General features: G+C 58.2%; 1 protein-coding gene across 8 annotated transcripts in view; it reads left to right on the top strand.

Annotated features, from left to right (window-relative positions):
* NOS1 (nitric oxide synthase 1) overlaps window positions 1-14,689 on the top strand; it is an 81,913-nt gene that overhangs the window by 354 nt on the left and 66,870 nt on the right. For 4 of the 8 annotated variants that reach the window (XM_063415860.1, XM_063415858.1, XM_063415859.1 and 1 more), the window contains exon 1: window positions 2,470-2,621. The exons of 1 other annotated variant lie outside the window; for it this stretch is intronic. The gene's annotated coding sequence lies outside the window, so the exon portion shown is untranslated. 3 more of the 8 variants (XM_063415853.1, XM_063415857.1, XM_063415854.1) reach the window with 3 other exon arrangements.

Genomic DNA, 14,689 nt, shown 5'->3' with positions numbered 1-14,689 from the left:
AGAACAATCCCACACTCAGGGCTCATGCCTGGGCTCCTGGAGGGGAGGAGCTGTCCCAGAGGGGAATTGTCCCACCAGGGTGTGGTGACCTTTCCCAGCACCTCGGGGTGTCAGACACCCCTCTGGAGAGCCTGAGGGAACCCCTGTGCCCCCAGCCTAGGGACAGCCATGGGGTAGGGGTGTTCTGGGGTACCCCCTGGCTCCATGGCCCCGCTCCCAGCTGGTGGAGAGACACATTCCAGCATCCTGGAAGGGGCCAGGCACTGTGGATGAGCCCTCAGCCCGTCCTTCCATCCTCCTCAGCCACCAGCTCCTGTGGGGACTGTGCAGCTCCAGCCTCCTCCTGCCCCACGGCCATGGGGCAGAACCAAGGAATTCTCACTGCCAGAAACTGGGAATTCCCAATGTAAGAACCAAGGAATTCCCACTGCCAGAATCTGGGAATTCCCAATGTAAGAACCAAGGAATTCCCACTGCCAGAATCTGGGAATTCCCACTCCCAGAATGCAAGGAGTTCCCACTGCCAGAACCTGGGAATTCCCATTGCCAGTACCATGGAATTCCCACTGCCAGAACCTGGGAATTCCCACTTCCAGAACCTGGGAATTCCCACTTCCAGAACCTGGGAATTCCCACTACTAGAACCCAAGGAGTTCCCACAGCCAGAACCAAGGAATTCAAACTACCAGAACTAAGGAATTCCCACTGCCAGAACCCAGGAATTCCCACTGCTAGAACCTAAGGAATTCCCACTGGCAGAACCTTTCCCTTCCCACTCTCCCGAGCCTCCCTGCATCCCTGTGAGATCCACCATGTGCAGGCTGCCACTGCAGAGCCATTCCCACCCGGCAGAGCTGTGCTTTGGCTGCTCCCAAAGCATGGATGCACTGCTGCAAATGCACCAAACGGTTTGGGATTGGGGGGCTCAGGGGCTGATCCCCGCGTGGGAGGGATAATTCCAGCAGCAAATCCCCCGTGGAAGGGGTGAGCAAGGAGCCATCCCCACCCAGGGAGCTGGGCTGGCAGCTGGAGCGTGATTCCATGTGGGATTGCAGCCTGGGAGTGCTGGGATGCTGCAGGGAGGGACTGGAAACCATTTTGTCCATTTTTCCCAAGCTCCTTCTGCACCGGTGCTGCCGAATTCCCTCCGGCAGTGCTGCAGTGCTGGGAGCACACAGCAGGATTCGGGAAGGAAAACCTCACTCCAGGAGTGCCTGTTTTTCTCCAGAGGTTTTTCCAGAGGTTGGTTTGCAGTGGCCCCTGGGGCCCTGCTGTCCCTCTCTGTTGGTGACACTGCACCAATCTCGTGGCCTTGGCTGCTGCCCCGTGACCGGGGGGGCTGCAGGAGGTGGTGGCACCCCCGAGCTCGTGGACATTGGGATGGATGTCCCTGGATTGGGTTTCGGATATTTTTGGTCCTGTAAATCCCATGGGTGATAATGCTCAGCGTGATGGGTCCTTCCTCCGCATGGCCAAGCTCCTTTTTAGGATTTAACCTCCCTGAACTCTTATTCCCTGCTGCTTGCTCCATTCATCCCCACTTCCAGCTCTCTGGATGGGGATGGCTCCTTGCTCACCCCTTCCACGGGGGATTTGCTGCTGGAATTATCCCTCCCACGCGGGGATCAGCCCCTGAGCCCCCCAATCCCAAACGGTTTGGTGCATTTGCAGCAGTGCATCCATGCTTTGGGAGCAGCCAAAGCACGGCTCTGCCGGGTGGGAATGGCTCTGCAGTGGCAGCCTGCACATGGTGGATCTCCACTGGGATGCAGGGAGGCTCCAGAGGGCTGGGAAGGGAAAGGTTCTGGCAGTGGGAATTCCCAGGTTCTAACAGTGGGATTTGCTGGGTTCTGGCCATGGGGCTGGGTCGTGGCAGTGGGAACTCTTTGGTTCTGGTAGTTTGAATTCCCTGGTTCTGACAGAGGGAATCTCTTGGTTCTGGCAGTGGGAACTCTTTGGGTTCTGGCAGTGGGAATTGCTTGGCCCTGGGAGTGAGAACTCCTTGGTTCTGGCAGTGGGAATTCTCTGGTTCTGACAGAGGGAATTCCCAGGTTCTGGCTGTGGGAATTCCTTGGTTCTGGCTGTGGGAATTCCTTGGTTCTGGGAGTGGGAATGGCTTGGCTCTGGGAGTGGGAATTCCCTGGTTCTGGTAGTTTGAATTCCCTGGTTCTGGCTGTAGGAATTGCCTGGCTCTGGGAGTGGGAATTCTCTGGTTCTGGTAGTTTGAATTCCCTGGTTCTGACAGAGGGAATCTCTTGGTTCTGGCAGTGGGAATTCCATGGTACTGGCAGTGGGAATTCTCTGGTTCTGACAGAGGGAATTCCCTGGTTCTGGCAGTGGGAATTCCCTGGTTCTGGTAGTTCGAATTCCCAGGTTCTGGCAGTGGGAATTCCTTGCTCTGTGGCTGGGCACACAGCACCAGTGCCTTTCCCCAGGTCCTGCCCCTGGGCTTGGCTGGGTGCAGACCGAAGGAAAATGGATTGATTGCCTCATTATCCCTGCTCAATCCCACACCTTAAATACAACGCAGCTGGCCTGAGAGCTGCTCCCACACCTCCCACGGAGCACCCGGGGACTGATTTTCCTGGGAAACAACACCGTGGCCATCCCTGGATGCAGCGGTGAGCGGGATCTGGGCTGTGCTGGGGGGTACCCCGGCTGGATCCGTGTGCCAGGGGTTGGGATGCTGCTGGATGGGATGGGGTGCTCTGGATGCCTGTTGTGGGGGAATTTGGGGGATTAGTGGCTGGGAAGGTTGTGCTGTGCTCCTGAAGGGAGCTGGGAATTGTTGTGGATCCACTCATCTTGTCATGGGAATAAGGTGGGAAAGGCAAAGGGTTTGCATTCAAATATTTGGGAAGCTGCAAAAACGGCGATTTCCCTGGTGGGAGCTGCCTGTTCCTGCCTGGCTGCAGCTCCAGGGCATCCCTCCATCCCTCCATCCCTCCATCCCTCCCTCCATCCATCCATCCATGGATCCCTCCAGTGCTGCTGGAGATGTCCAAGCCCCCTATAAATTCAATTATAAAAATGGAAAAACGGCCTGTCCGTCAGTCACAGCCCCTTTTCCTACTGCTCCCTCCTTATTTCCATGAATCTGTTGGTGTGTGGGGATGGATCCGGGATCTGGAAGCCACAACTGGGGGCTCAGAACCACTGAACTGCCCCGATGCCTCTGCTGGGAGGTGGCTGCTCAGAAATCCTTCCTATGGAGATTTGTTGGTTAAATGGCCCCGGGACAGAAGAGCAGGGGTGGATTCTGGTTTTGGGAGCAGGAAAGGCTGGATTAAATGGCTCCCAGGTGGATAAAAGTGGACTTTGGAGTGAGGGCACGAGGAGTTCCTGCTCTAAGGAGCTGTGTATGAGTCACCTCGGGATGGGAAGGATCCTGTGAAGTGTGGCAGGACCTGCCCTGGAGGTGTTGGCAGCAGCGATCTGACATCAAACACCACTTTTATTTTTATTTTATTTGGCTCCTCAGAGTTAAACTGAAGCTTTTGGGCAAGAGAGCCACGTCCGTGTTGGTGCCATAGGCGGGTCAAGCTCATTTCTCTCATTTCAGAGCTCCCACTGGGGTTAAAATTTCTCCAATTTAAAGAAGAAATTTGTTTCTGGGCATGTTCGGGGGTTTTGAAGCAGAACCTGACGTTGAATTGAGGTGCAGCTCGTCCTGCTGGGTGGGACAGCTGGAGGGGACAGGGACAGCGGGGTCCTGGAGATGATTTAATCTCCAAGGACTCCTTTAATTAACGCAGCAGCCCTTGGATGCCTCCGAATAGTCCGGGCACGCCTGACTTTGCAGCACACGGGGGCTGAGGTTGTGGTGCGGAGCCTGGATGTGCCTTTCTGCTCTCCCTCCCTCCCTTCGGAGCTGAGAAAAATCAATGGGAAACCCTTCCAAACGCCCGGGGAGCTCCGCTATCTCCCGATCAACCTCAAACAAAACCCCACCGCCGCAAGGACAGGAGCGCCTTGCCTGCTTCTCTGGGAGCGGTTAAAAATTCAACCCTTCCTGATAGATGGATAAAATTCCTTGGGTTTAGGGCAGAAAGAGCCGCGCTTGGCCCGGTTGTGGGGTGGAAACGCCCTTTCCCCGAGTCGGCACCTTTGGGAAAAGCGTTTTGGGGAAGGGAAGGTCCTGATCCCTGCGGGGCCGCTGGGCTCTGCCTGCTTTTCCCACGAGCTGGATGTTTGCAACTCGAGCCCGGAGCTTCTCCCACCCTCGCCCTCCTTGCCAGCCCCACCCGGGGAGACACAGCCGCCCTGAACACCCGAAAATCAGCTGCGAGCGCTGCTCAGGCAGGCGTGGAGCAGCTTCCAGCCGCGAGAGATTAAAAGTTACTGAGTAACCCAGCTCCCCCGGGGGCTGCGGCCGGTGCCAGGCGCTCGGTGCCCGGCGGGCGTTCCGGCCACCCCCAAACCACCGGCGATTTCCCGCATCCCACCCCTGGCGAGCCTCAGGGGATGTCCCGGCCGGAGCCAGGAGCACGGTGGGTCCCGGGCGCGAGCTGGCGAGGGGACAAGGACACTGCTGGACCCGCCGAGGGGCAATGCCACCGTGGGAAAGGCGGCGGGGACGGCGCAGCCGGCCGGGCACGGCTCACGCAGCCCTCCCGCAGCTCCAGCGCCGGCTGAGCCCTGTCCCTGCCGCTGCCCGGCGCCTCCTCCCCGGCCCCGGCCAGCCCCTGCTCCGGACCAGCCATGGCCTCGGTGCGTGCGCTTGGTTCGCTGCCCCTCTCGGGACCCCGGGCCCGGGGCGCGGGGCCCGGCGGCCTCTCCGCGGCTCTCTCCGGACACGAGTAAGGCCGGGGGCGGCGGGGACGCTCCGGGAGGGGCTCGTGGGGGGCTCTGCGCGGCCCGGAGGGTGGGAGCGCCTTTGGCTGGCACCGAAGTGCGAGTTGAAGTTTTTCCAGGAGTGGTTTGTTCGGGATGGGATCGGGGGAATCCGTTCAGATTCCTGCTGGGAATCACGGGGGGATCATTCCCGATCTCCAGCCGTCTGCCGGTTCCCCTTGTCCTTCGCCTTGGACACACCTTTGGCGCCACAGGATGGGCTGGGGGACCCTTTTAGGCACGGAGAGCCTTAAAACCCCTCCCAGGTGCACTCTCAGCTTCCCCTCCGTGCTCTGCCGTGGGTAAAACAGAAGATTTGGGGCACCTGCAGCCACGTGGGGCGCGGCGGTGGGGAAGGGAGAAGGAAAAGCATCCCGAGGGGAAGGGAGGGCAGGGGAAGCAGCTCGTGGGGGAGGCGTGCGCTCCTTCCTCCTGCGCCGAGCTCATCCTGCAAACTGCGTCGGCACCGCAGCTGCTCCGGCTTCCTGGGAAGTCCTGTTGATGCCAAAGCGATGCCGGGGAGGGAGGGGGGATGACTAAAGTTATCCGCGGCCTCGTGCTGCTGCAGATGCGGGGTCCTTCCCCCCCTCCTCCCCGTTTCTTTGGGGAGGGGTTCCGAGGCTGTGATCAAAAGCTGGAGCTGGCGTCCATCTGCTCCTGACAACCTGAGCGCTCGCTGGCAGCTTCTGCATTCAGAGCCTTGAATTCCTCAATAATTAGAGGAGTTTTTTCGGAAAAAACTCCCCATCTGGGCTTTTTCATGATGCGAATGAAAAGCCAAGGTGGGTGTGGGAGCGGGGCAGGTGGATTTTCAGCCTTAGCAACCCAAATCTTCAAATATTACATCAGCACCGAAGAGGTGTAATTAAGTAGGAAACAAATGAGCCCAGCTAATCTGTTTTGCTTGTTTGAGCTTAGCGGAGTGCAGAAAACAAACAGAAGCTGAATGATGAATGGGACTTCTTTTTATTTATTTTTTAAAGGGTTTTTCTTTCCCCGGGCCCCGGGGGAGGGGGTTGGGATGCGGGTCAGGGAGCGCGGCCGCTCTCCCCCGCGGCTCCGAGGTCACCGGGGCTCGGGGCCGCCGCTCGCCCGCCCCTGCTCTGCCGAGCCGGCTGCCTTGGAAGCTTCCCGGAGGGATGGGGATGGATCTCCGAGCTGCTCTTCCCCGCGCCTGGGGTGGCATCAAAGCCGCGGCCCCGCGGGTGCCCTTGAATGTGGCACTGCCACCTCAGCCCCCCCTCGGCAGCCCCGGGAGCTCCCGCTGCCCTCGAGGCAGCGCTGGGCACTCGCGGTTGTGCAGGGAATTGTTGCTCTTGGGGCACCCTTGGGTGCCAGAAAGTGAGGAGAAGCGTCTTGGGGACCCCCACAGCCCGCTCCCCACCCTCCCGCCGTCTGCCTGTCCCCGGCCACCGCACAAAGGACAGGGGGACATGGTCCCGTCGCTGAAGCTTTCACAGCTCTTTAAGCGCCCCAGAACGCTCCAGCAGCTCGGATGTGTCACCGCGTGTCCCCGCCCGGCCGTGTCGCAGCTGCGGTGGCATCTCCCCGCTCCCTGCCCCGCTTCCCCCGGCGAGGGCTGGCGGGGCTGGGGCCGCTTTTGGGCCGCTTTGGGGCTGCTTTTGGGCCGCCTGCCCTTCGGGATTGTTTTGTCCCCGCTCCCGGGCGCTGCCGGTGGCACGAGGTGCCAGGAGCAGATGGCAGCCATCGGCCGGGCTGCCTCTCAGATCCCTGTGGCTCCTGGCACCGTGCTGGGCAGCGGCTCCTCGTAACCCCCTCGCTCCCACGCTCCTCTCTGGGGGAAAACTGGCGGCTCTGGGGGCTCTCCGTGGAGTATTTTGCATTTAAGCGCCGTGCCCAGCCCGCCGAGGGGTTCCTGGTGGCTGTTCCTGGTGCGGTGCCCTGAGCTGGGGATGGGAGGGGAGGAAGTTCGTGGGTCTGAAGCGCTGCCCATCGGTCAGTGCTGACAACGAGCCTGCTCCCCCACCCCCTCCCGCCAAACCTTCCAGAAAGGGGGTTAAAACCAGGAGAAAGGAGCAGCTTTTTTGGGCCTCGAGAGGGCAGGGGGCCGTGCCATGGTGGGCCCGGGGGGGCTGTCACTGTCAGCACGGGGGTCACCCCGGCAGGGGGGGCCGGGGCTGAGGTCCTGCCTGGGCACCAGACTGCCCCAAAACCACACGGCAGAGACGCTCCCAAAACAGGAGAGCCCCAAAACCTCGCAGGGCACAGGTGATGCTCCCAAAATGGAGAGCCCAAAAACCTCGCAAGACAAAAGAGAAGCTCCCAAAACGGGAAAGTCCCAAAACTCCGCAGGGCAGGGGTGGTGCTCCCAAAACAGGAGAGCCCCCAAATCTCTCAGGGCAGGGGTGATGCTCCCAAAACAGGAGAGCTCCCAAACCTCGCAGGGCAGGGGTGATGCTCCCAGCGCGCCCGTCCTGCTCAGCATCCCCCCAATCCCCCGGCGTTTCCTCAGCACCCGCTCGCTCGGTGCTGCCCCTCGGTGCCTCCTCGATGGGGCTGTGCCCCACCGGGAGCCCCCACACCTCTGGCTCTCCCCCCTGCCCTCCCTCTCCTCCCCTCCCCGCACCTCCCGCTCCCGGAGCGGCCGGGAAATTGGGAAGCGGCCAAAATGAAACAAGTTTCCCCTTCCCTCCCGGGTGACAATTCCAGCACGGCGGGAGCTCTGTGGCCGGCAGCCAGCTCCCGAATCCGCACCCCCGAGGGGCGCAGCAGCCCCTGCCTCCCGCCAGGACCAGCACAAGCGCTTGTGTTGTTGTTATTATAATTATTATTACATTTCTTTCAAATTCTGTTTCTCCTCGGCGAGGGGAAGGTCGGAGCTGTTTATTCGCAGGCGTTGTTGCAGCGGCTGCCTGGTCTCAGCAGCGCTGCCTCTTCTCTCTCCGAGTAATCAGAGCAGCTCTGGAAGAGAAAATTGAGCAACTCGGTAGCGGGCGGTGTCCTCCTCACCGAGCCGGACTGTTTATCCTCCTCGTTTGGGTTTCAGATGAATAAATTTGCCAGACAACAATGATATTAGCCTCGTCTCAAAGACTTTATCAATTTGCAGTTGTCTCTCCGCTGATAGTTTTTTATTGAGCTGTCTGAGATGATTTCCAAAGAGAGGACTGCAATTTCAACTATTAAGTAATTTGGGAGAGCAATTAGTGTGAATCTGGAAACTCCCTGTGTTGCTCCTGAATAAATCAACCTCTCTGCGAGAGCCGCGCTGAAAGAGCCTGGGCTGATTTATGAGAAAGGGGGAGCAGCAAGGACAGTGTTCCTTGCCTGGAGAACTTTGGTACTCTGGTGCTGCTGTGGTTCAGAGGGCGTTGGGGACTCCGGGGATTCCCCTGGGGGTGTCCCCTCCCTGCTCCCCCATCTCCAAAAGGAATTTCTGCTGCCTGAAGAGGTTTTGCCTCTGCTTTGGTTCTCCTGGGGGAGATGGAGGAGGGCTGGAAGGGATGAGGGGCAAGGAAATGAGGGAGGGCAGAGGAGATCCCAAATCCTCCCTTGCCCCAGGATTCATGGGACTTGACCCAGCTCGTAACTCCCAGTTTTAAACTGGAAGAGGGTTGATCTGGATGGGATACAAGGAAGATGTTTTTTAGGATGAGGGTGGTGAGATGTGGCTGCTCCATCCCTGGCAGTGCCCAAGACCAGGCTGGACAGGGCTTGGAACACCCTGGGATGGTGGGAGGTGTCCCTGCCCATGGCAGGGCAGGAAAGGGATGGGCTTTAGAGGTCCTTTCTACCCCCAACCCTTCCACGATTCCATTCCTGATTCTCCAGCACTGTCACTTGCTAAAGCGAGGCCGTGAGCATCACTGCTGTGGTGATGCACAGAGCCCATCCCCTCCGCTGGGAAGAGATCAGGGCCGTGATTCACACCAGGTAAATCCCTGCTGGCAGCTCCCAGTGACTCCCACACCCACCAGGGATGGGATCCTCCCGGGAGGATCTGCTCCATCACCTCGGAGCAGCCTGTGCTCCCCTGGGTGGTCCCTGCTGGCTGGTGGGTGACATTTCCCTTTTCCCTGGGCTCGGGGAGCTCTCTTGGTCCCCAGTGTCACCCAAGGACAGGAGCAGCTCAGGGATGAAGCACAGGAGCCATCCCAGCCCTCCAGGGTCATCCCAGGGAAGTTATTTCTGGCTGCAGGGAGAACCAGCCTGGAGAGCCCCCACCTCTCTAGACAGTTGCTCCTGTTTGGAGATTTTTCCCAGTGGCTGCCGCTTCCCCCTCCAAACCTCTCCGTAATCCACTAAGGGACCTCACATCTCCCTTTCTTTCCCCTTTTTTTCTGTTCTTAAAACAATTAGCTCGGCTCAAACCCTCTGCAATCCATCAATTAATACGAGCTGCGGCAGTAAATTAAAGGCAAACAGGAACAACTATGCTGGGATTAGGTCACTGAAACTATAAACTTTGGAACAAATCAGATTTCCTTGGGAAGGGAAATGGACAGCAGTGATATGTCAAGCCCTGAGATGAGACAGGCTCGGAGCAACTTTCCAGAGTCTCCTGACTTGGCTGCTGGATGCCAGAACTTCTTCCCCAGGGGAAGTTTTGGGTTGCCAGACCCTGTTGCTGCTGCTGAAATCTTGGATGGCCAAATAAACAAACCATGAGAGAGGGGAAATGGGAAAGGGGTGGGGGGGAAGCTGCAGGGACGCTCTGGGTATCAGGGCCTGCTGCCAGCCCTGTGTGCCCCTATCCCCCAGGGGTGGTGCTCGGGTTGCTGTGCCCTGCTGAAAGGTGGGGTTTGCTCATTCCCAGTTCTCCCAGTGACATTCCCGTCCTGCCAGGGGAGCAGTGCTGGGAATGGTGCTCGGGGGAGGCAGGGCAATCACAGCTCTGTGCCAGCTCAGAGGAAAGGAGATGAGAACCCTCCCCAAGCCAAGGTGAGGGGTACAACAGGGATTTCTGTCCTGAGGGAATGGGATCCTTGTCCTGGAGCTCTGGCAGGGCTCAGGCTGCCCCTCCCTGCCCATCCTCACTGCTGGGCTGGGCTCATCTGTCCTCCCCTCTGCACGGAGGATCCACCTGTGCCGGATTCCCTGGAGCAGGGATTTGCACCCTCCTGCAGGACGATCCCAACCCCTGTGCTCCCATTAGCTCCAGAAAAGCCTTTTGGCCTCAGCTCTTGGCTTCAGGAGGTGCTGCAAGCTGAGCTCCAGGGTGTCCATGAGGGAACACTTTCCTGCTCTCTGTGTCCTCCTCCCTTCCTCCTCTCTGCCCACAATTTTCACCCCACCTTGGGGCTGCTGGTGCTGAACCCTGAGGTCCCCCTGCCTTCCTGAGGAGGTCCCTGGCACCCCCTGAGCACAAACCCCTCCTGCTGCTGCCCCCAGCACTCAACCCCTGCCCACACAGCCACCCCAGGGCCACCACCTCCCCTCCCCGCAGCTCCAGAGTCTTGTTAGCGCTGGAAAGCCTCTGCTGGAACGGCGTGGGAGCTCAGGGCTCATCCCTGCGAGGAAAACAACCCGTCCTGGCCTCTGATTTCCTCCTAATGATGTGTCTCAGGCATCCCCAGCTCGTTCAGAGCACCAAAGGTGGGAGCAAACACCCGAGCTCTGGGGCTGGGGGGGCTCCAGCTCCCCCCAGGTGCAGTGTGGGGTCCACGGGGAGGGTCCTCAGGGAGCTCCGGGGGCCTGCCTGGGGTGGGCTCTGCCCCAGGAAAATGAGGGAAAACTGGGAGGCAAATCCACATTTTAGCAGGAGTTTTAATGGCACAGAAATCCCGGGGGGAATGGAGCTGCTGCTCCCTGGATGGGATGGGGTCGGCATCCCCAAAACCTCTTCTGTGACGATTCCCTACAAACACAACCTGAAACCCTCCTGGGGAGACCAGGCCAGGCTCTGAAATCCCTGCAGGGAGGGGAATTCGCTGGGACCTTGGAGCTGGTAAACCTCAGAGCAGCTCTCACAGGAGGGATGAACTCCCCAGGGATGAATTTGGGTCATTTTAACCTAACTGTAATTAACAGCCCCCTCCATCCCAGAGTCACCCACCCCGAAAGTATGACCACCCTTTGCTGAGCACACATTTTTATTTTTATTTTTATTTTTATTTTTATTTTTATTTTTATTTTTATTTTTATTTTTATTTTTATTTTTATTTTTATTTTTATTTTTAATAATAATAATAATAATAATAATAATAATAATAATAGCTAGATCCTACTCTGTGTGTGCTGAAGGATTATCCCGAGGCAGATTTGGGGGTCGGATCTCGTTCAAAAATCCCTTTGGATGCATTTTTGCAGCTGCTGCCAGTCCCTGAGCACAGGCACGGTTTTCCTGTGTGCATTAATGATGTGATTTCCTAACCTGACAGGAGGGCCCCTGCAGTGGGGAGAGCTTTGGGGTAGCAGGTGGAGGGCTGGGAAGGGTCTCTGCAGGTTTCCTGTGTCCCTGGATGGGTTCCCCCGGGTCAGAGTCCCCCACAGGGACCCCCCCAGGGTCAGAGACCCCGCAGGTCTCAGCTTTCCTGGGGCACTGACAGACACAGGGCTTGAGGAAATGATTCCCTGTTTCCCATGAGAGCTGCTGCTGTTCTCAGCAGGTTCCTCGTCAAGGAGGGAGGGAGTGGGGGTGAGGAGGGCTGTGATGAGGGCCCAGTCTTGGCAAACTCAGTCAAAACATTTTCTTATTTTAATAGGAACATTCCCATTCCTTTTGAACCTTGAAACTTCTCCTCCTTAAGCCTCTCCCTGCTCTGAGGGGAGGCAATCCAGGCAAATGCTGCTCCTGTTTTGACTCCTCCTTTCCCAGGGAACACCTGCAGGGATGCTGCTGCTCAGACACTTCCAGCAGCTGCTGCTGGCAGAATTTTTTCTGTGTTCCTGCTGCTGCCTCCCTGCCCAGGGCTGAGCCCGGAGCCAGCTCCGGGCTGGGCTGGGAGAGCTGGGTGTGCCACCCTCAGCCTGATGTCCCTGCTGCTGGGGACAGCGTCTGTGTCCCCTCCAGATGTGACCCAGTGTGGTCATGGAATGCTGGAGGTCTCCTGGGCTTGGCCCCATCACTCCAGAGTGAAAAGTGTGGGAAGAGAGCAGGGAGGGACAGAGCAGAGAGCAGGAAAATCCAGAGCAGGGGTGGTTTCATGCATTCTACACCCAATTTATTGCTCTTTAACCCCCTTTTCCTGGTTCTGAGTGGGGACAGGGATGGGAAGAGCAGAGACATTTCAGCCTGCTCTGGGATGTTCTGCTGGCCCCACATAATTCATTTTTTATTATTCACCTTCTCCCCGGATTATATTTCCCACCCTCTTAACAAGAGCAGATCCCAGGAATTGTGTTAGGGTGATGTTTCCAACCAAAAACCGTGAAGGCTCCAGGACTGATGCCAGGAGAAGCTCAAGCAGCTTCCAGGAGCACCTGGATTTGGTTTGGGAGCAGCAGGCAGGGAATACCAAGCAGGACTTGTGCCATCCAGGGAGATCCCTGGTGTTTCCAGCACTAATGTCCCCAGTTCCCACCACTGGGGGGGAATGGATGGGCTGGGAGGGGCCAAGACAGCAAAGAAAAGTGGGATTTACACTGGAGAAGCTGGGATAACTCTGGGATAGCTCTGGGATAACTCTGGGATAGCTCTTTGATAACTCTGGGATAACTCTGATATAGCTCTGGGATAACTCTGGGATAACCCTGGGATAACTCTGGGATAGCTCTGGGATAGCTCTGGGATAGCTCTGGGATAACTCTGGGATAACTCTGGGATAGCTCTGGGATAACTCTGGGATAACCCTGGGATAACTCTGGGATAACTCTGGGATAACTCTGGGATAGCTCTGGGGTAACTCCGGGATAACTCTGGGGTAACTCTGGGATAACCAACCCGGGGGGAACCTGTTCAAACCTCTGCTGGCAGTGCCCACCTTCACACCAACCAATTCCCCACCCTCAGCCCCCTCAATCCCCCCTTCCCTGCCCCACCTGGCTCAGGTTTTCCGTGGCTGTTTGGGGTTTTCTGGGGTGTTTTGGGGCTCTCTGGGCAGGGAGGTGCCTGCAGGGAGCGCGGGAGGTTCAGACGCTGGCTAATCCTGTTAGGAAGGCAGTGGTTATTGCAGGGCTTCCAGTGGGACCTGCTAAATGAACCGTAATTCTGTAATGAGATTTCCTTTTCCCGGCCAGACTAAATGTTCTTGGCCACTGGGAATAAGAGGTCGGGGAGAGGCGGGGTGGGGGAGAGAAGGAAAAATAAAGAGAGAGAAGGAAAAAGAGGAGGGGGAGCCTGGTTCAGACTCCTCTCTCTCTCTCTGGGAGGTTTGAAGAGCTCTGGTTCTCGTGGCTCATTCCTGCACCCGGCTGCCCCGGCCTCCCTGCAGGGCGTTGATGGGAGCCTGAGAACAAGGAAAACACCTCTGGGGTGGTGTTATCACTCCAAAATCTGGAGAAGGCGGGAGAGACTTCTTGGGGAAGCAGCAGGATGCTGGAGAGGGAAGGGGAAGCAGGGAGATGGGCTGTGAGGGGAAAAGAGGCTCTGGAATTCTGTGTGGGAGAGGGGAATCACAGCCAGAGGTGTCCCAAGTGGGGCTGTTCTCACTCGTGGCTGCAGCGGGGGGAGTCAGCAGCTTCCTGATGTGTGATCCTCACCCTGGCTGGGCAGCTCCAATCCTGTCCTGGTGCGTCCCTGGGACACCTTTGGGGCAGAGGGGAATGGGAGCCCTGGTCTGGGCAAACTGCGGGGTTCAGGTGACAGCTCCTGGCAGGGATTGGGGTCAGCTCAAGGCCCTTAAATCCCATCTCATTCCACCCCCTGCCATGGGCAGGGACACCTCCCACTGTCCCAGCCCTGTCCAGCCTGGCCTTGGGCACTGCCAGGGATCCAGGGGCAGCCACAGCTGCTCTGGGCACCCTGTGCCAGGGCCTGCCCACCCTCCCAGGGAACAATTCCTGCCCAATATCCCATCCATCCCTGCCCTCTGGCAGTGGGAAGCCATTCCCTGTGTCCTGTCCCTCCTTCCTTGTCCCCAGTCCCTCTCCAGCTCTCCTGGAGCCCCTTTAGGCCCTGGCAGGGGCTCTGAGCTCTCCCTGGAGCCTTCTCCTCTCCAGGTGAGCACCCCCAGCTCTCCCAGCCTGGCTCCAGAGCAGAGGAGCTCCAGCCCTTGGAGCATCTCTGTGGCCTCCTCTGGGCTGACTCCAGCAGCTCCAGGTCTCTCCTGTGCTGGGATCCCGCTGGGTGCAGCTCTCCCACACTCCCAGTACAGGTCCCAGCAATGCCCCAGTGCAGTCCCAGTCTCTGCCATTCCCACATCCCTCCCTCCCTCCCTCCCTCCCTCCCTCCCTCCCTCCCTCCCTCCCTCCCTCCCTCCCTCCCTCCCTCCCTCCCTCCCTCCCTCCCTCCCTCCCTCCCTCCCTCCCTCCCTCCCTCCCTCCCTCCCTCCCTCCCTCCCTCCCTCCCTCCCTCTTCAGACTTCAGGTGTCTCCACACTTCCCAAATTTTTCTCTTTCCACCCCAGGATGAGAAGCCTCCCTGTGGAGCAGAGTGGGGCTGGGAATGCTGCAGGCAGCCCAGGGAGCAGGGGGAGATCCAGTATTTTGCTCTTTTCTTGCTCGATCCTGGTCCTGTTCAGGGTTTGTTTCTTTTCTTCCTGGTCTTTCCTACTCTGATTTTTCCTGTCTCACTGGCAAACAGAAGCCTTTGGTTTGCCAGAGCCCAGGCTGGGTCCCTCTGCCTGTGGCTGCTCCATTGGGGTGAGAGTTTTCCAGCCTTTCCCTGCTCCAGAAATTCCTGGTGGTCCTGTGAAACCCCTGGGCTCTGTCTCTCATCCAGCAGGCAGGTGAGGGAAAAAAAAAAAAGAGAGAGAGAAAAGCTTGGATATTTTTATTTTTCCTTTGAAGTTTGGCC

This window comes from Prinia subflava, chromosome 19 (genome assembly GCF_021018805.1).
Source record: "Prinia subflava isolate CZ2003 ecotype Zambia chromosome 19, Cam_Psub_1.2, whole genome shotgun sequence".
In the NCBI taxonomy this organism is placed as follows: Eukaryota; Metazoa; Chordata; class Aves; order Passeriformes; family Cisticolidae; genus Prinia; species Prinia subflava.
Note: the sequence above shows the minus strand (reverse complement) of the source record. Positions and strands in the feature narration are given on the sequence as shown.